This window comes from Mus caroli, chromosome 8 (assembly GCF_900094665.2).
Source record: "Mus caroli chromosome 8, CAROLI_EIJ_v1.1, whole genome shotgun sequence".
In the NCBI taxonomy this organism is placed as follows: Eukaryota; Metazoa; Chordata; class Mammalia; order Rodentia; family Muridae; genus Mus; species Mus caroli.
The window spans coordinates 4,901,911-4,922,616 of NC_034577.1; the positions used below are offsets into that span (position 1 = coordinate 4,901,911).

Sequence of the window (20,706 nt, forward strand, 5' to 3'; positions counted from 1 at the left end):
TCCTTGGGTATTTTCTCTAGCTCCTCCATTGGGGGCCCATGGAAGGAGTTACAGAGACAAAGTTTGGAGCTGAGACAAAAGGATAGAGGTAGGAACTTAAACAGAGACCATGCAGGAATATCTCCTGGCTTACACCCTGACTAGTTCATCTGTCTTTCTTATCCAGACAAGGCCTGCCTCTCCAGGGATGGCACGGTCCACAGTGTACTGAGCCCTCCCACATAAATCAACAATCAGGAAAATACCTCATAGACTTGTCCCCAGGTCAATCTTGTATGCACAGTTCCTCAACTGGGATTCTCTCTTTCTGTATATCTTTTGATATGTGCCTAGGTGACAAAAACTAACAAGACATTTTCCTTCTTCAATGCCTCCTCATCCCATTCAATTTGGGGCTTCCCAGAAAGAATTAGATGAGACTCTCAATCATCATGGGAACAGCCAAGACACCCCAAATTCACTCCACGTAATACAAATCTGTCCCCCAACCGTGTTCGGCATCTACATTGAACACCATAAAGCATGAGTTATAGCATGACCACACACAACCAGAGCCAACAGGAATGGAGAGCTTCCGATCATTTTCCATGCAAGCAGACAAGCCTCGGAAACCTGCTGCTTTCTAAAACAGAACAGACGTTCCCGAAATGCAGAGGCACAGACCAGTTGTGCTGCACAGTATTAAATTTCTAAGTGTAATGTTAATCCCAAACTGCTCAGAAACATTATTTGTCTTTAATTATTATAATATTCCCATTCAATTAAAAATTAGGTGTTGTAACTCAGAGTTTTAATTAAGCGAATTAACTTTTGACATTTTCTTGGAAAAAGACGTTCCCAGTGTGGGTCCTCCCCGCCTTCCCCAACCCTGTACACACCTTTACAGCAATTAGAAATTTCCTAGTACTTTTCAAATACTTTGGTAAGAAATAGGCAATATACCACAGCATGCCAAATTGTTTTCTTCCCAGAAACTGACACAGCAGCTGACAGCCACAGGCACCACACATTTTAACAAAGGAGGAAAATTTGTGTTAAGCATAAACGACTTTCATCCCGAAGGCCAAAGGTGACACAATCCATTCATAGAGCATCTCTTTAACTCCTTCTACCTGGTTTTTGAAACTCTGCTGTTTGGTTTAAGCAGGGCAGAGCAGATCTTTCCCACGCCTGCATGGGCGCTTACTTCACTGTCATGTCGTAACTACAGATGCTCTGTGCCCACATCCTTATTGTTTCTGCCACTGAGGAAAAGTTAACTCTCAGGGAGCAAGGTGCAGCTGCAGCAGCCCTGGGAAGCTAGGCAGAGCCGAGCTGGTGCACACAGGACAATTCCCCCATGGTGCCATTGTTGATCATTGGTAAAGCCTACATCCCCGGATTAAGAACCCTGCTTTGGTCACTGGTGTGTTTATTTTGATATGGAACAGCTGAGTGTCATTCTTAAAGCAAGTCAAACACAGGCCTTACGCTTTATCTGAGGAGAATAACAAAGCCTTATCTTTTATTCAGTAAGTATCCATTCTGACACCCCTCTAATTAAGACGTCAGAGCTCTAAAGCATGCTCTATTTTGCTACCTAGGTACAAAACCTTCCAGAATTAAGAGTTCTGCCACTTCATCTGAGCCCCATTTCATGCAGACCCCATCCCACCCTCATACACACCCCCATGCCCATACAGACTCCCCATTCAGAACACCCACCCCACAAACACACTCATACACACACACACACAGAGAGACTTCCATTTGGATGACAAGATCCAATTCAAAGGCACGAAGAATTGATCTTTCATGATTCATAAAACATTTGCTACTTCAGAAAGAAAAAAGGAAATAAAGTAATTGATCGTCCATTTGTGTTTGTGCCCGTTTGAAATCACATTCTTTGATATGCAATACTGATCCTATCGTTGTGGGAAAGAAGCAAAACAAATTTAGAGAACTCTCGAAAAATAATGGCTCCACTTCATTTCATAAAGCTGAAAACTGGAGACGTCTATCTGGTCATTCATCTCTGAAGTCACCTGCTCAGCCAAACATTCTTAGCTGTGTATTTGTGGTTTCCACTGTCTGCCTTTGTAATAATTCTAACCTCATGGGCTGTCAGCTCTTCAGCGGAAGATTGGTTAACTAAAAGCTTTGGCTTGTGTTTTCAACAAGGCCATCAGGAGAAAGAATGAAATGGAAGATGGAGACCAGAATAACACGGCATTCAAACAACTTAAATGAATAAGTGAATATGAGAAAAGAAAATTATACGACTAAGGCCACTGGGTCAAGGTCGAGATCTTATCAACGCTCAGAGCTAAGTGGGTTAAAACTGGTCAGTTTGCATCTCAGAGTCAAAGAGAGACAGATGAAAGTCAAATCTCGCCAACCTGACTGTATCTGAAGGTTCATCTGCTACCTTGTAGGTTAGAGATGCCATTCGATCCTTACCCACCAGGTGCCTTTGTAAGGCTCTGAGGTCCCGGGCCACTTGCAGCTGCCTTCACTCTTACAGGCCCCACTGGCTGTTTATGCTGAATGGGAACCATTTCCTATGGTGAGTCATACATTGTAAGAGATGAAGTGTGGGTGTCCCCAAATCAATGTCAAAAAAAGACTTCCCAAGTTTCTGAATGTACGCACTGGCGCAGAATCAACGGCACAGACTCCAGGAGCAGGTGAGGATGCCAGAGTGAGCTTGAGAACAACGTTGCAAGCTCCGTTTTTAATTCTCGGGGAGCCCGCCCTTTATACCCTCCACCAGTGTGCCATTGTTGTCTTCCAAGTGGAAGTTCCCCATTGAGTGTCATTATCTGCATCATCAGTCTTTAGGTTCTCAGGCAGTCTTCAATTTGGTCCTCCAGCAGAAGTTGCCTCGGTGGCTGCGCTCCCTCAAGGTTTACACAGATGCAGCCAGCGCTCTGAGAGTCCTGACATTCCTTCTACAATTATCATTTTCAACCTCCTCTCAGACTTTTCTCAGGAGCACATGTAAGGTTGTGATATGTGTCCATCATTTCGTTTAGTCTGTGTAACCGTTCTGGGTGAAGGGGATCCTGTGATTTACACTGAAAACACCCCTGAGTGTCGTCTTCATTCTGGATCAGCCCCAATAAGGGTAAAAAGCCTTTTAAATAAAATACCAAGCTTCTCTGGTTCCCATCTTCCCAAGGACTAATTGATCAGCTTTCTTTGGATTCCAAGAGTCACCCAAGTCTTTCCACTGAGTCCTCTTTCTGATGTTTAAAGCTTATTGTAGTGATTTTCATGGCTCGTGCTCAGTACTCCAGAATAAAGAAGACATCTATGAGAAAAGTAAAAATCTCAGAGAGACAAATGCATATGAATCCAATCAAAGCTTTCTCCAGAGTATGGAATATATTATCAGAGTGTAAATGAAAGAACACTTTTGCTTAGGAAATTTCAAAGCAAGATCATAGGCATTTGATGGTTCACAGAAAGCAATTATTTTTTTTTCCCTCTGAAACACCTGAAAATCCCCTGTCACATATTATGTTAGTACTACATAATCTTCGGGGGTTGGGGGAAGTCTGCTTGCTGGTCTTAAGGAAGACATGTATACTACTGCTTCGAGTGGTATTTCTTGTGAAAACTAAGACTGTGTAGAGGACAGACCAAAGAGAAATGATCACATTAGCCAGGCAGGCCTGAGCATGAAAGTCTCTCTGCCTATGACTCTGGGCATTTGAACATCAACTAAAAGTCTCTGAGTTTCAGATTTCTCCATTGTGAAATGTACATCAAAACTGGCATGCATGCATCTGTTGAAAGATTCAGTAAGAAAATTGCATCTGCAGTATAGTAGTTGTCTGACACTGACAGGCCTCACTGGCTAAACTCAAGGTGCTAGCGCGGCTGCATTCCTTTCTGGGGCTCTATAGGAGGCTGCATTTTCATAATTTTTCAGTGTGTAGCTATTTCTTCTTTTCTGTTCAAGTCAAATGACCATTCTCATGAAATTTGTTAATTTTCTGTCTCTTTGTCTCTGTCTCTTTGTGTCTCTGTCTCTCTCTTGCTCTCTCTCTCTCTCTCTCTCTCTGTGAGTGTGTGTGTGTAACATAAAGATAGCAACACCTAGCCTTCATAACGTTACTGAATTGGCATTGTTTTTCTGTTTTGCAAGTCAGCTCTCCCCATGTGCACACATTAAATTAGTTCCTATAACCTATCATTTTATTTCATTCATCTAGAGTCTCGCATAACCTTCTCGAGGTAAGGCGTCTGGCAGAGCCAGATTTATCACATCTCACAATTCTTTAGGACACACTTTAAAATCAATGAGGTGATTAATAAATACCAATAACTGAAACAAAAACTTTCTTCTTTAAGATGAGCTTGACAGTTTGCCTGTCTCCTGATAAGAAGCATTCAGGAAATTAATTACCAGGATATTTTCTTAATTAACTAGCCAATTCTGGGCAGCAGAGACAGACGGTGTGTATTAACTTCAGGATATTTTGTTGAATATGAGTGCAATATGAGAGAGAGATATCAGGAAAAGAGACGCCACTAGAACACTTCTCTTTCATTTTTTAAATTACGTATTTTTAAAATCATAAAATTATTATGTATAATTCATAACAGACTTTTACCAAAAAAATAAATAAATAAAGCTATTTGCCTAAATTATACTAGGGACATGATTAATTTGCCCTTGAAATGAAAATTACTTTTACACCTTAAGTAAGAGATGAAATGCCAGGCTTAGGGGAGAAATGTGGTCGAGTCCTTGGTTCCACGACAATGTTATATGTGGGATGACTGTCTGCAGAGCTAAGAGTTCCCTGGCGCAGGGGCCTCGGTTTCTACATCAGGGTTTTTCTCTGGTTGTCATCATCTAGTTTGCAGATCTTTTTATCCTCGGTGCGGTGCTTTGTATGTATTGTGCTGGTTTTTTCTTCTTATTTTCTATATGCACATAGAATCTTTATACACACACAGAAAGGTACATGTGCCACTGCCTCCTTGGTAATTATACTGACTTGGTGTGTGGCTACATGCTTTCATAATTGACCTCACAACTATTTGTTGAGCACTTACTGCAGTAGTTTTAACAGAGAGGAAAATAGGAAAGGGGATAACATTTGAAATGTAAATAAAGAAAATATCTAATAAGAAAAGAATCACTGGGGAAGAGAGTCTCAGGGAGAGATTGCCTTGATGAGCTTGGCCTATGGGAATGTCTGTGGGGATTGTCTTTTTGTTTATTGATGTGGAAAGACTCAGTTCACTGTGGGCAGCACCATTCCCTAGGTAATGGGTCTAACTTATTAAGAGTGGAAGACAGAGCCTATCGCCATTAAGCAATTGGGTGTGCACGCATTCATTTCTCTCTGTTCCTGATGACTGAGGCGATGTCACCAGCTGCCTTGGGCTCCTGGTGCTATGGCTTCCCCCGTAGTGATGGACAGTAGCCTGGAGCTGGAAGCTAAAATAAACCCCTTTTCCCCCTAAATTGCTTTATAACAGGGGGAGGGGAAGGCTTATTACAGCAACAGAAATAAAACTAGGACATTTGCTATAGGTCTGGCACACAAAAGAGAGCGAAGCTCCAGTTTTTATTTTAGCAACACACACTTGGAGCAAGTGAACTAATAATATATAAGCTATCCTAATATTGATTTGAAGAAGAAGCTATCAGAAGTAAGAAAACGTTTCTGTGAGGAGCAGACTGTTTTATAATTGTAATTATATTAACTGCCTGCAGCAATCTGACTTTGTGTACAGAGAGCTGCTACCATGGGGTCAGCTTTGCATTCCTGAATTCTTTCTCCAGCCTGCCGTCTGGAAACATAAAAACATGCACAAAAAGTAATTTACTTCTAGAACACTAAGAGAAACAAGGCTTGACTATACCAAGCTGCCCACATTCCAGTGCTTTCAGAAAAGAGTGTCCCCATTAGAATCTGTAGGCTCCAGATCATTCTGAGCATGCTTGCCCCAACTCCCAGCTGCTCCAGTGGATAGTGAGCTTAAAGAATGGCCAGGGAGCATGATAGGCCACCACTGTTCCGTCCCAAGGCCCTCTACTGAGATAGACAGAAATGACAAAAGTCAGAAATTACTAAGGCCACATGCTCCACAGAGAAGCAACCTGAACCTTGTATTTGCAGCTTTGTATGAAAACAGAAAGTGAGGGGCCATCAGCAGGGACCATCTAGAACCAGAGCAGAGGATGGCTGTGCATCACATCAGAGTTCTGTCTTTGGGTCTGTGGTATTTGGGGAGATAGCATATTTTCATTCACATTCTTACTGGCATGGCACCATGTTTCCCTCACACAGAAACTTCAAACCATGCAGGTACCTTAATCTGCTTCTTCAGTCTCCCTGCTATTCATTCTCTCTCTCTCTCTCTCTCTCTCTCTCTCTCTCTCTCTCTCTCTCTCTCTCTCTCTGTGTGTGTGTGTGTGTGTGTGTGTGTGTGTGTTCTCTTGCCTGTATGCCTGTATGATTCCTGTTTTAGTACACGTCTACACATGGCAACGTGTTTGCTACTGTTTGAATTGGAACTACCACACTCTCAGCAGTAGGCAGCTCTGATATAAGAACAGAAAGAAAGACACACTCCAGGACTCAGGGAAGTCAAAGTATCCACTCTCTGAAATCAGAGATATGCCTAAGTCACAGCTTACCTGAGACTCAGAGCCAACAGGATAGAGATGGATGGATAGATGGATGGATGGATGAATGGATGAGTGGATGGATGAATGGAACAAAAGGGATGGAGGGAAGGTAGGAGGTAAAATGAAGAAAGGAAAGGAAGAAGGGATAAATGAAGAAGAGACAAAAGAGAAGGAGAGAGAGAGAGAGAGAGAGAGAGAGAGAGAGAGAGAGAGAGAGAAAGAGGAAAACTGAGGGAAGGCAGACATGCAGAGGCAGGAATGAAATCCTGAATGAATCCAACCTGATGCATCTGATGCAGGGGCTGTATTCAAACATGAGGCATCGTATGTGCAGAAATTCTAGAGAACAATGTCATCCACCTTGCCACTTATGAAGCTAGGTAGCTGGGTAAAGCTCAGGAATGAGTCTGTGTACCACATTTAGGAGTAGATTTTAGCCCAAAGGCTAAGGAAGTCAGCAGGGGGCTAACTAGAACTGCCTTGAAAACACCTGACAAGAGCTATGTTACATATAATGACTTTCACAGTAACAATGTAACAATTAGATTTGTGATTGAAGCAGCAAGTCCCTTTAGCAGTACATTGAAATAATCAGGAAGAGTTACTAAGTCAAGAACAACGTGAGGGGGGGGGGGTACACATGGATGCTGTGTTCCAGTAGAATCGTATTCACAAAAGCAGGTAGCAAGCCAGGTTGGTCTAGTAGAATGCAAAGCCACAGACTGATTCAAAATTGTTCAGAAGACAGAACCAACAGAATATGTGGTCCCTAAGATGCTAGAGATGAGCAGGTGAGAAAGTATCAGCACTGATGACATCCTTAGCATCCTTAGGGGTTGGTCCAAGAGACGATGTTCAGTCTGTACTGGCACTCACAAGCCTGGACTCAGAGCAGAAGTGTGGGCTGAAGGTAGAGTTGGAGCTCTCATTGTAGCAGAAACTTACTGGACTAAGACAGGGTTCCTGGAAAAGGACAGGAGAAGGATGGAATATAAATGGAGAAGGAAACCAATGACTCTCATCATCCACAATGCATAATGAAAGAGGAACAGTCATGGAAAAGTGTGTAGAAAGGAAAGGAGCAAAACAAATCCTTGATATTGAGAAGACAAAAGACAACAAGGAAGGGAAAGAGTGGAGGGGGTAAGAGGGAGAGAGAAGGGAGAGGGAGGGAGGGAGGAAGAGAGGGGAGATGTCAGCACCATCTATTTCTATAGGAATAAGAGCAAGCTTAGATATGGAAATGCATGGATTCAGAAACAGCTGTTTGGTGACTGTTGTAGTCTGCTTTTCTGTTGGTCTATTAAAGCACCTTGACAAAAAGCAACGTGGGGAAGAAAGGATTTATTTCATTCCTACACTCTCAGGTATCCGTTCATCACTGAAGGAAGTCAGGGAAGGAACTTAAAGCGGTGATCTGAAGGTAGTAACTGAAGGAGTTCTCCCTACTGGCTTGCCTCCTATGGCACAATCCAGGACCACCTGCCTAGGAATTCCACTGCCCACAGTGGGCTCTCCCACATCAATCAACAATCAAAAGAAGAAAAAAAATGTCACACAGACTTGCCCCATGCCCAGCTTATCAAGGCAATCCTCAGTTGAAACTCCTCTTTCCATGTGGTTCTTGCTTGTGTCAAGTTATTAAGAAAGGAGACAGACAGAATAGGAACCATGCCCAAAGGTCCCCCTTGAAGAGCACAGAGGGAGGTACGAGTCCTCAGTGCCTCTGACAGAGGTGTCCCCATTGCCTGTCCAGCAGACCACTGTCCAGGTGCTGTGTCATTTACCATAACATCACATAAACCTTATTCGTAGTACCCGTGGGAGGAAACCTGTGATGATGAATTTTCATTGCGGACTGGATTACAGAATCCCCTGGGGCATTAGTGAGACACAACATTGGTTGAAACTTCAAAGATGTTTTCACAGAACATTAAATGAAAGGAGGAGACCTGCCCCGAATACAGGAGGTGCCATTCAAGACCTGGTGACCACAACCGAATAAAATGGAAAAGGAAGAAACCTAGCTAAGCGTAAGCATTGGCCTTTCACTACTTCAGGACCTACCAAGGTGTGAGCAAGAAGCCACCGTCCGTTGCTAGTAGGAGATAACCCCACCTCTATGACTTTCCCATCATAAAGGATTGCATGACTTACACCCCACCACTGGGAGCTGATTCCACCTGGTGGGCTCCTATCATAATGGACTGTGTCCCTGTAGACCATGAGTCAAAATAAATCTTTCCTCCCTAAAGTTGCTTTAGCCAGATATTTATCTCAAAGGCAAGAAAAATACTCAATAATTAATTACAGTGTGGGGAATTTTTGCCTGGTAAGTTCTTACTCTGAACATTTTTTAAGATGGTTCTTCTGAGAGTCTAGCTGTATAACTCTCAAGCCACCCCAGAACCTGGAAGAAAATTAGTTTTTAACAGAGGTTTGTAGTTATTTTAGAATTTGGTATTGCATATATTCTTATATATTGTTCATAACCAACCTTATATGAAACTCCAAGAGAAACAAACCTACGGAACATATATCCAGTAGTTCAATATTTGTCAATACTAATTTTCTTTGATTTTTATGATTTTATTTTTAAGATATTTAAATAATCAAGAATTTAGTCTGAAAATATCATACTACCATCCTTGGATTTTTATGGAGGATTTCAGTTCATTGTGCATTTTAGGTCAGCTGTGTTTCTTCTACATCCCGTGCTTTGTAGGACACAAAGCATAGTTTTGTTGCTTTAATTAAAAATGTAGGATGAAAATCTGATGAGGGAATTTATTTTTAAATGTCTTTCATTAGGAGAAACCCATCAACAATTTTTCAAAGCTTTGCTGAACTTCCTTCGCAGGTTGCTGAGAGCCTGCTATAAACAATGCCTTTTTCTTCACAGGCTTCCTGAGGTTTCTAAAGGGGGAGACGTGGAGGTAGGGATGGGGGAGAAACAACCCTCTGCGGGTGAGCGGTTGTCCAATTCCTTTTCTGTTCCCACCCTGATCTGGAGGAACGTGCCTTCAACATTGGCTCCAGGAAGACAAGCAGATAACTGACACTAATTAGCTGTTCGATGAGCTAAGAAGAAAGGGAAGGGCAAAGAAAGTGATGTTAGCCCTGGTGCCTAAGTTGTATTTCTCAGTTCAAACTACAGAACAGGTGTGCAGACTTTCAAGTAAAACTAGGAGCCTTCTCTGCATCTCCAGGTCCTCTCAAGAGGAATGGCACATTTCCCATTCGTCTACCAGAAGCGTGTGGCTACAATGACAGCTGCAGGTTAAAAAATGAATATATACTAGGCACGGTTCAGGAGACAGCTTCGGATTGATTAATATCTAGAATCAGAGGTGTGAATACACAGGACCTTCTGCCTGGTCTCTCTGGGAGATAAAATGGTGCTCAGGTCTTGCTTATCCGATGCCTTTTAAAAGATCATACTTCTCCATCTGTAGCTTAACTCTTGATTTGTTGTTGTTTTATGGAGTCAGTGTTTCTCTGTCTAGCCTAGAACTCCCTGTGTAGGTCAGGCTGGCCTAGAACTTAGAGTCATCCTCCTGCCTCAGGATCCTAAGTAATGAGAATGTAGGTATGCCTGGCTTTACTTTTAAATAAATTATAATAAAAGAATTTTTCAATATTCTATGTAACTTAGGAACTTTCTTCATTGGTCTCAAAATAAGAGTTTACAGCCACTTTAATAATAATAAAAAAATTAGATGAGAAATGAAACAAAGAGCCTGAATTTCATTATGTATAAATCAATTTCATTCTTTATTAGAATTCCTTCACAAAAGGTATTAGGTAATTACCCTGTTGTAGTAATAATACATGCACATAAACTATCTCGGCAGCCAAGGTTAATTGAAGCTCCCTCTTCGTCTCTGTAAATGTCTCTAAGCTGCTTTGTGTGGGGCAAATTAAAACAAAAGATATTCTTTAATAAACGCTCCGAGAAAAATTGATAATGCAGCAATAGGTGCCTCGCAAAAGATGGTCCCAGGTATGTTTAAGGTTTCATTTTACATATGCCCCACTTATTTTCTGGATTTGATTTATATGAAGCATAATGCACACTGAGAGATCAGATACCTTTATGGACCACATTTTATTCTCTTAAAATAAATTTCACAAGGGAAATGAAACTACTGAGTATAATTCTAATACTTGGAATTTTTGCCTCGTGATACTTTCAACTTTGAAATTTTGTTCCAAACAATCAAGATTTGAAATTGGCTTTCTCTTTCTTAACATCATGCCCCCAACTTTACCTAACGGTGGGAACTCTTGCTTCTTCTTTAATTATCTGCATGTAATTAGTTACCAATTTAGACGTTAGCCAAGTGAAGATGGTCGGGGGCGTTAGGGGTAGTGATCGGTATGTTCCCAGTACAGCAGAAATTTGGATAACAGTGTGATGGGTGTCAATGCAGTACAAGGGATAGAAGCTAATAAAACAATATTAACTAAAAACCAAAATGAAAGTTACCAAACTGAAAATGTGCTGGGTGTATCATTTTAGTAAAGAAAGAAAGAGAACAAGATACTATTTACACGTACATTGACTCTTGTTCTCTCTGGGAAGGTGTATGTTCTGCTAAGAAAATCTACCATCTGCCCCTTGGAAAAAATGGGAGATTTGTATATTTCTATTTCTTTGACTTTTCGTTTTCTAAATTTGGGACAGGGTCTCAAGTATCGCAGCCTAGCCCCTGATCTGACTCACTGTTAGCTGAAGATGACCTTGAACTTCAGACCTTCCAACTGCTCAGATTACAGGCATGTGCCAACACTCCGTTTTTTCTATAATTATTATCTTTGGAAACATCACCTCTTCTTGCTTATCATAAGGCCACTAAATATGATTCCAGGAAGAAAGAAACAAATGTAAAAAGATGCCCACAAAGAAACATTTACAATTTTTTTTTTTACATATGACAAGTTCCCTTTAAAACTGAAAGTTAGACGGTGGGGAAAGCAGAAATCATCTTCGGTGTTTCCATTCAAATGCCAAAGATGCGACGGATACAACCAGTGCAGTTAATAATGGTGAGCACTGGGACACCAGGGTGACTTCCACCTAGATTGTCACATAAAGAAACAAATTAGCCGGGCTTGGTGGCACACGCCTTTAATCCCAGCACTCGGGAGGCAGAGGCAGGCAGATTTCTGAGTTCGAGGCCAGCCTGGTCTACAAAGTGAGTTCCAGGACAGCCAGNGCTATANAGAGAAACCCTGTCTCGAAAAACCAAAATAAGAAAAAAAGAAAAAGAAAAAGAAAAGGAAAAAGAAAAAGAAAAAGAAAAAAGAAAAAGAAAAAGAAAAAGAGAAAAGAAAAGAAAAGAAAAGAAAAGAAAAGAAAAGAAAAGAAAAGAAAAGAAAAAAGAAATTAAGAAGTTCTTAGAAATCTGTGTGAGCTCACTCACCTTATTAATAAGCACCTTTGTCCCTTCTCTGGTCTAAAACCCAGTCTTACTTCACACCGTAATGAGGCAGAAGCTACCAGAATCTCACAAAAAAATAATTCCAAAGTCTGGGGGCTTATCTGCAGGACAGCCAGCAATTTGACAGCACTGAAGATAAGATGCCCTTAAATACGTGGTGCCCATGATTTACATACGTGGCGCCCATGATTTACATACGTGGCGCCCATGATTTACATACGTGGTGCCCATGATTTACATACGTGGCGCCCATGATTTACATACGTGGCGCCCATGATTTACATACGTTAATTCTGAAGCACCTTTGTTGTTAGGTTTTATTGATGGAGATGTGACTTGCTCTGCAGTGGCCTTACAAACCCTTATTTTAAAAACAAACAAACAAACAAATAAACTAACAAACAAAAAGAGCCAGAAATTGGATTCCTGATTGGAAGGCTCTGTCAAAGGAGTTTGAGTGACGACTGCACTTTCATCAGCACCATCTATAATCCCCCTTCCATTGGCTGCCATAACTCACTGTCCCAGCCACACACACATCCTCTCAAAGAATGGATGCTTCTGCAACCCACGCCAGCCGGCCACAAGCTCCTCTGCTGATATATGAGCTGATGCTCACAAATTATCTAGTCAGAGCCCTCGGTGGGAGCACCTGTACCCTGTAACTCACCACCGGATTTACAGCTTGTCAGAGAAGCGCATGGCCTCGCCGTGCTGCGTCAATCACGGCCTCAAACCCTTTACTCAGAACTATCGGGCTATTTCTCACATCACTAGAGGAAGTTTGACATCCAGTAAAATTCAAGAAGGAATTTGTGTGATAGAGGAAAGGGGGATCAAAAGAATTCAGCATTACGCAAAAATGACGGACAGACTAACGGTGTACATGAAGCCTGCATGAAGCCGCTCTGTTGTCTGGAATGTTAACGTTTGAGAGAACATTTTTGATAAAAGGAACCTTCTCCCTCTGTTACTTTATCTTATTTTTACTCTTTTTTTTTTAAGATGTATTTATTTATTATATGTAAGTACACTGTAGCTGTCTTCAGACACCCCAGAAGAGGGCATCAGATCTCATTACGGATGGTTGTGAGCCATCATGTGGTTGCTGGGATTTGAACTCCCGACCTTCAGAAGAGTAGTCGGCGTTCTTAACCGCTGAGCCACCTCTCCAGCCCTTATTTTTACTCTTTAATGATGAGAGGAGAGCTGTAAAGGACTATATTGAAGCATGATTAAAAAATCTACAGGATATGATGACTTTGATTACAGGCAATGCTGAAGCAAGCGCAGATTTCTGCGTGTGCATGTGAGCCTTGCGCGCACGATGTGCATGTGTGGGCCTATCTAGGTGTGTACATGTGAGTACTTGACAGACAGAGCTTAAAATATCTCATGAGAACTGCAAAGGACAAGACTATTTTCTATTCCTTCCAAACAAACTTCAGAGGCGTGTAAATCGGCAGTCTCACACTTTGGGGCTTTTTGCAGAAAGTTCTACCATAGAGTATGGAGCTAGTGTCACAGGAGCAGGCTTCATCGAGACAGGATAGTCGGGGAAAACTGGGACAGGAAAAAAAAAGCATAGCACACATCAGTACGATACCCCCACTCCACCAGTGGGTAATGGAGCCCTAAATCATGGAGTTGATCACTGTTCCCTAGAGACAGGAAGTGAGAAGACCTGTGACCTTAACCCTGCTGTGCCTTGCAGGAAGACAGCCATCAGAGGGGTGAAGAATTCATACCAATGCATAGGATGTCCAGGTGCAAGCTATACGATACACACGCACGCACACACACAAGCCTGAGCATAAGGTGACAATTGAACCTCTATGGGAGTATCCTTGGACAAGTGAGACAATCTAGAGCTACCAGACGTCAAGACTCTAAGAATGAGAGATTCCTTGGTAGGAAGGTATCTCTCGGCACCAGGTACCTCTGTGACAATCGACATGCAAAAGGAGGCAGGAAGCTGAGTTGACTGATGGGGATTTGCAGCTATTGTCCCTTGGAGTCCAGGCCCAAGCCTGCTCTCCATCAACGGAACATATTGCTGACACATCAGGCTGTGGGGCTGAGAATTCGTGGGTGCTCCCATTAGCACTGCCCAGAGGTAGGAAGCAGCCTGTAGCCCCACCGCCCTGGGTGGTTTAGGCAGGAAGTACTTCTAACATCCCCGGGCTTCGGTTGAGCCTTTTAAGAAACTGTCCACAGGCAGCAAGAAAAGAAATATTAATCCCCAAAGACTGAACGGTGTAATTAAGGGATGTACCAGTGTCACCCTCAATGCTGGGATACACGCCGGACTTACCGCTGATGGGAACTCTGGCTCGAGCCTCCACCCACATCCTTGTCTTCTTCATTGGTGGCTCACATCCTGCCAAGAGCGTCATGAGGAACCCGACACCACTGAAAATCGCACGCATTGTTAGTTTGCTCCAAGGGTTTATGCGAATCTGCTTATAAACACAGTTAACACGTAGGTTTACCACAAAGCAAGTGACTCCACACATGGTGGCGTCGTGGCCAATGAGCTAGGAAAAATGAGCAAACGCTGGTAATTATGAATGGAAAACCTGAAGACATGCTCAGCCATAGCCAACAAGCATCACCCTCATTTATTTGAAAAGAGAGGTTACTTCAGAAAGAAAATGTGTTATAATTAAATATGAGCAAGTATTGGGTGGTAAGATATACAGAGGAGGCTAATGGAAGTCATACAGAAGCTTAAACCACACACTACAAAAACAGGCTGGTCCCGGCCAGCCCTGCTGGGCTGCTTGCTGGCTGAGCCACGTTGGACATAAGACAACAGTGCAGCAGAGTCACTCAGTGACCACCCAACAACACCCACTTCCTGCTTCCGGTCACTATTCAGGTCTGTCTTGTACGGAGCAACCAGAGAGCCCCGTGAAACTTTTCTGAGTGATTCCTCTGGCTAAAGCTTCCCAGTGACTTTTATTTTGTGCACAAGATCTCCCAGCTTCTGAGCGTGGTCTGCTCCTTACAGTTCAGCTCTGTTCCCTCTACCACATCAACTTACGTCTTCTCCATTCTTCCTATGCCATGGTGCCAGCCAATATCCTACCCCTGCAGCAGTCAGGTAAACTTCTCCCTCGGCTCCTTCTGCTTTCTGCGTAGAATGAGCTCTCTCACAGACTCCCACAATCTCCCCTGTTCCTTCAAGTCCTCTTTACATGATGCAGTCTCGGAAAACGTAAAAAATAAAAAATAAACAAAAATTCCTTGCTTAATGATACAACTGCACCTCGACCACACCCTCCCAGTCCTCTTATTCCTTGATACCTTTGTCCCTAATATAGTCTATACTTCTAACACAGTGTACAGAAGTAATTTACCATAGAAAGACAACAATATCTAAGAGACCTACTTATTTATCATGTTGATAGCCTGTTTTTACTCGGTGGAGTGTGGGGGCCCCATATGGTAAAGACTCATGAGCTAATTTCTCCAGATTCTAACACGTGCCAACATATAACATCAACAAGTCAGAAAGTGTCGCCCTGGCTGAGCCTTTCTGCAAGCCTTTCTAGTTCTATTATTAGCAGAGCAGAAATTCCTACCCTGCACAGGGCGTCACATTCTATTTGCTTTCTTTCCACCGTGATTTTTTCCACAGTGGTTTCTGAACGCTCGGAAACTCTGAGCAGCCAAACATATCAATGGAAACTCCAATACTCATTGAACTATTCAGTTGTCTGGTCTGTCTCAAATAAAGATGGAAATCATGGACAGGAGCATCATGGGAAATGATCCTCCCAAGTTATGCTCTAAGCTCTTTGCCTCTTGAAATACTCCACACCTTTATTTTTCCATTTGGCTATTCAAAGATCAATGCATTGCAGCTCACAGACATGCCCTCCTGTGAGTAACCCCGGGAAACATTATTCCTGGCCATGTCCTTTCCTTACTCAGTTGCCTCTATGCATACAGCAGTTGAAATATTTTGGGAGAAAGCAGTCATATCAGAGTACTATTTTAAGATATGTCTGACTAATCACAACCCTTCCTAGGTCTACTGCATTTTAGAAAGAAAATTCATAAACTGAAAGTCTACCAGCTCAGCATAAAGGGAACACATTTCCAAAGCCCCTGTCCTGTCCCTGACGATTCACTATAGAGGACAAACAAGACCTTCTTTATTTTTTTCGAATTCACAAATTGAGTTTTGACATATAACAGAACTGTGTACACTTGTCATAGAGATATAGAATACCTTTATTTTCTCCAAAGATAACTTCAGTCCCTCTTAGAGGCAATTTCCAATAGCCAGTCCCAGTGAGCCATTGCTCGGCATTCAGCTGCCAGTTTGGCCTCTCCCAGAAGTTCATCGAGTTAGTAGATACATTTTGCATTTGTTTGGTTTCATTTAGAATGATTTTCTGTGACTCATTAGCATTGTTGCTTGAAGGCACGCAGACCTTCTGTGGGGCTTTGCTGCACACACGGGGAAACCAATAAGCGCTCTGAAATTTACCTGCCCCTCAAACTGTCACTGACACAATCATAACCTCAAGAGAAACGTCTTGTCTTGATATTTGAGTTTGCTTTGCTGTTGTTTATCTTCAGCATGAAAGCATCTCAAATAAAAATAAATACGTCCATTCCTCTCATCTGATATTTGGTCTATGTACAAGCAAGACAGAAGAGGAAATGGTCAGGTGGAAGAAATGTGAAGAGCTCTGGCGTTTGTTGTCATATAAACAAACTGACAGGAGGTGAATCCTTACTCACCGTAATCCCACTGTGGTAACATTGCATAAAACGAAGCTCATTTGTATGTCTGACTCTTATTAAAGTTTTATAAGCACTGCTTAATGGCCTGGCTTTTCTTCATTCTAAACAGCAGCAAAAGTAAACAACAAAAAAAAGACTTATGCGTGGATATTCTCAGGTGTGTGCTGTAGCTGAACTAGGTCACCTTTGAACTCATATATTAAAGTTTCCAGGAACTCAAAATGGGACTACATTTGCAGACACAGCATTTGAAGAAGTGATTAAATTCAAATAAGGCTGTCTGAGATGAGTCTCCTTTACTCTGACTGGAATCTACACTGAAGGAGAAGATGTGGGCAAAGGGGCCATGTTAGGTCACGAGAGGGTGCAAGGCAAGGAGAGACGCCTCAGAGCGTTGTGAGGACACCTTGATTTTAGCCTTCCAGCCTCCTGGATAAACCCTAACCTTTTTCTTTTATACCACGGAAGCTCCAGCATTTTGCTGTGAGAACATGAACAAGCCATCATGACCTTGTTTTCTTTGAGAACAATGATGAAAAATGTGAACACAAGATCACATACAAAGGAGAACAACTGTGTGACGTTCCCTGGAAAGATGAGAATGAATATCTTCTTCCCACCCCTGACCCCCCCAAAAACAAAATATCTATGACACATCAACAAAAGGATTGCACCCATGTCTGCCTTTGTGAGTCAATGAGTTTACTGAGGGTATTTAGAGGACACGGATAACTCTCAGCTAGCTACATCACACAAAAGCCCACCCCAATGGAACTCAGAAAATCTAACTTTCTAGAGTATCCTGCACAATTTAAAAGCAGATTCACTGAAAAATTCTCTTTCCCTAGCAATTTTTTATTTCCTGTGTGACTGAGGGAGGGCCTTATGAAGTTGTACCTGTCTAAGTCTTACAGACCCCTCAGTGTTCACTTGCTGGCTGACTTTTATGAGCATTTCTTCTGCCTCCTAAGGGAATGCTTTAATTTGGAGAGAAGATCTATACATCAGCATTGCAAACCGGGAAATATGAGATGGTATTTTTCAGGTCCTCTATGTAAACCTAACCTATAACCACCAAGAAACAAAAGAAGAATATTTTCAGATAAACATAATCCTGACTAAATTTATCACTAGCAAACCTATTATCACCTGAAGCATAGCTTAGAAAGAAACTTGGATTAAGACTATAAGTGAGCCTGACATGGTGGTGCACATCTTTAATCCCAACACTCAAGAGACAGAGACAGGCAGATCCCTGAGTTCAAGACCAGCCTGATCTACAGTGAGCTCTAAGACAGCAAGGACTACACAAAGAAACCCTGTCTCCAAAACAAACAAACAAACAAACAAACAAACACAAAAAGCAAAAACACAAACAATAAACAAAACAAAACAAAACAAAAAATGTGCATGGTTTCTTAAAACAACTTATCACTAAAAGCAAAAATGCTAACAATCTCTTTTGTGTTTCTAAGGTGCTGGAATGCAGATATTTATTGTAACAGAGAAGGTGAAGGGATCCGAAGACTAAGTTAATAAGATATACAACTGAAGGGTTTTTGCAATTTTGTGAAATACAATGATATTAACTCTAAGTAAACTGCATTAAATATTAATTTCTACCCCAAAGCAACCACTATAAAATACTGTAAAGGATGGCAGCTTTTAAATCAGTAGAATTAACAATTTTGCTAAATATGAGTGCATGTGTGTGTGATTAACACAGAAGATGAGAAGAAACAAGACAACTGGAAACATAAGAAAATTAAACTGCAGCAAGGTAGACATAAGCAGAATTATATCAGTAGTTGTACTCACTGTAAACGAGTCAAATACGCCAACTAAAAGTCAGTGGAGTTCAAACGGTGGAGTGGAGAAAGAGAAGAAAGAGACAGTTATAAGCTGACTGCAAAAAACGTACAGTATAATATGAAGACATGGGTAAAGATTTTTAGAATGGCAAAAAGAATACATCATGTGAGCACAATATTTAGAAAGTTTGTGTAGAGGCTGAAGTGAGATCTGACTGAAGAGAGCCAAGATAATATCACCCGCAATTGATCTCAGCAGTGTCAGTGTTGGGACAAGCACCCTGTGCATCTCTGACATGGTGTAGCTGTTGTTTTAACCTCTTATGTGCTGGATTTGTTATACCAGCTACCAGAAAAAGTAGGTATGTACAAGACTCATCATTTTCTTCCTTATTAGGGTTTGAAAAAAATTATAACAGAAACACTAAGCCAATATTAAAGGTCAATCTTGTAGCTCTAAAGAGAAACGATACTGTTTAAAACTGTTCAAAAGTGAAAATGCACACACCAGAGTGCAGACATTATGAGAGAGTATTGCTTAAAGATCTTATATTGATGACACACAAAGTTTCAAAGATAATCTTTTCTTATTTTCAAAACACCTTTGTACTTGTCAACGACCAAAATTCTTTGAATTATGGATTGATTAACCATGTATTCTATCAGTAATAAAAGAAGTAGGAACTAGCCCTTTAGGGCCAATTATACTCAACCTGTAAAATTTTTCACTTGCAAGCTTTCAGCTTTTTAAGAGAATATTTTGGCTTCCAAATCATTCTCCATTTTGTAAACGAGATTTTTGGTTCTTCCCTCTCCTTTAAAAACTGTAACATAAGTTATTTAAATTACTGTCATAATCAGAGTTTATTTTGGCAAGAAGGCTATTGGCATGAAATAAGAGTTACAGTTTGGTGAAATATGGGGAGCCCTTCAAGTGATCTACAACACTGTGTGTGTGAGCCTTCATTCTCCCCACCAAAGGATAATTGGTTTGGAAACTGAAACTCACAAAAGGAGATGAGCTTTAGGTCATCAGAGATGGAAAAGCAACAAGATAAAATACTGCCTAACAGGTGAGAAATCTTGAAATCAATTTCTCTTTCAGTAGAACTGGATTTTCAGTGTGTTTATACTGGTAAGCAGTTGGCACCAATGCATATGAGTGAGCCAATACAAACTTAGGAGCAGCCTGACAAGAAAACTTATCCAGTCACCATTTTATGCCAATATTTTGTAAGAAAGTTTATATGTATATGTATGTATGTATGTATATATATAAACCTGTATGTGTGTGAAGTAGAATTACAGGTGGAGCATTGGAAATGAAGTCACTGGAAGAGAAGTTGAGGAAATATTTAAAGACAATGGGTAATCTGACAAGGAACTGAAATTGGAATGGAAACTCACTCTTGCATTTTAATATGCATGTGTCTGATGCTGTTGTGATCCACAATAGTTAAACAGAATTACAAATCTGTATTTCCAGGGCAAATAAGTCTTAAGTGGCTGGAAACATGCCTATCCTTCTCACTTCTCTCTCCAATTAGCCTTCTCTGCATGTAACAGTTCATGTGCTTCTCGGGCTGTCTCTCTGGAGGCTCCTGGCCCTGCTCTCTTCTGTGAGAGAAGGTCACTATAAAGATGGGAGCTTGTACCCTAGATAAGATCAGATTGACTTAATCTGTGCCAATAGTCTTACTCACTTTGGTGTGCAGGTTCTTAGGGTAGGACCCATACACACTAAACACACACATCAACAGGTGGAGTGTACCATGAGGGATCATTTGCATTTCTCCATCATCCTGGAGCAGACCTCCCATAGAGGGGAAGGAAGGAAGGAAGGAAGGAAGGAAGGAAGGAAGGAAGGAAGGAAGGAAGGAAGGAAGGAGACAGAAAGAGAAAAAAGAAAGGAAGGATGGATGGAAGGAAGAAAAAGGAAAGAAAGAAAGAAAGAAAGAAGGAAAGAAAGAAAGAAAGAAAGAAAGAAAGAAAGAAAGAAAGAAAGAAAGAAAGAAAGAAAGAAAGAAAGAAAGAAAGAGGAAGAGGGGGAGGA

At 41.5% G+C, this 20,706-nt stretch overlaps 1 long non-coding RNA gene across 1 annotated transcript in view; it reads right to left on the minus strand.

Moving 5' to 3' along the window:
* LOC110300944 overlaps positions 1-20,706 on the minus strand; it is a 415,664-nt gene that overhangs the window by 358,893 nt on the left and 36,065 nt on the right. The window lies entirely within an intron of this gene.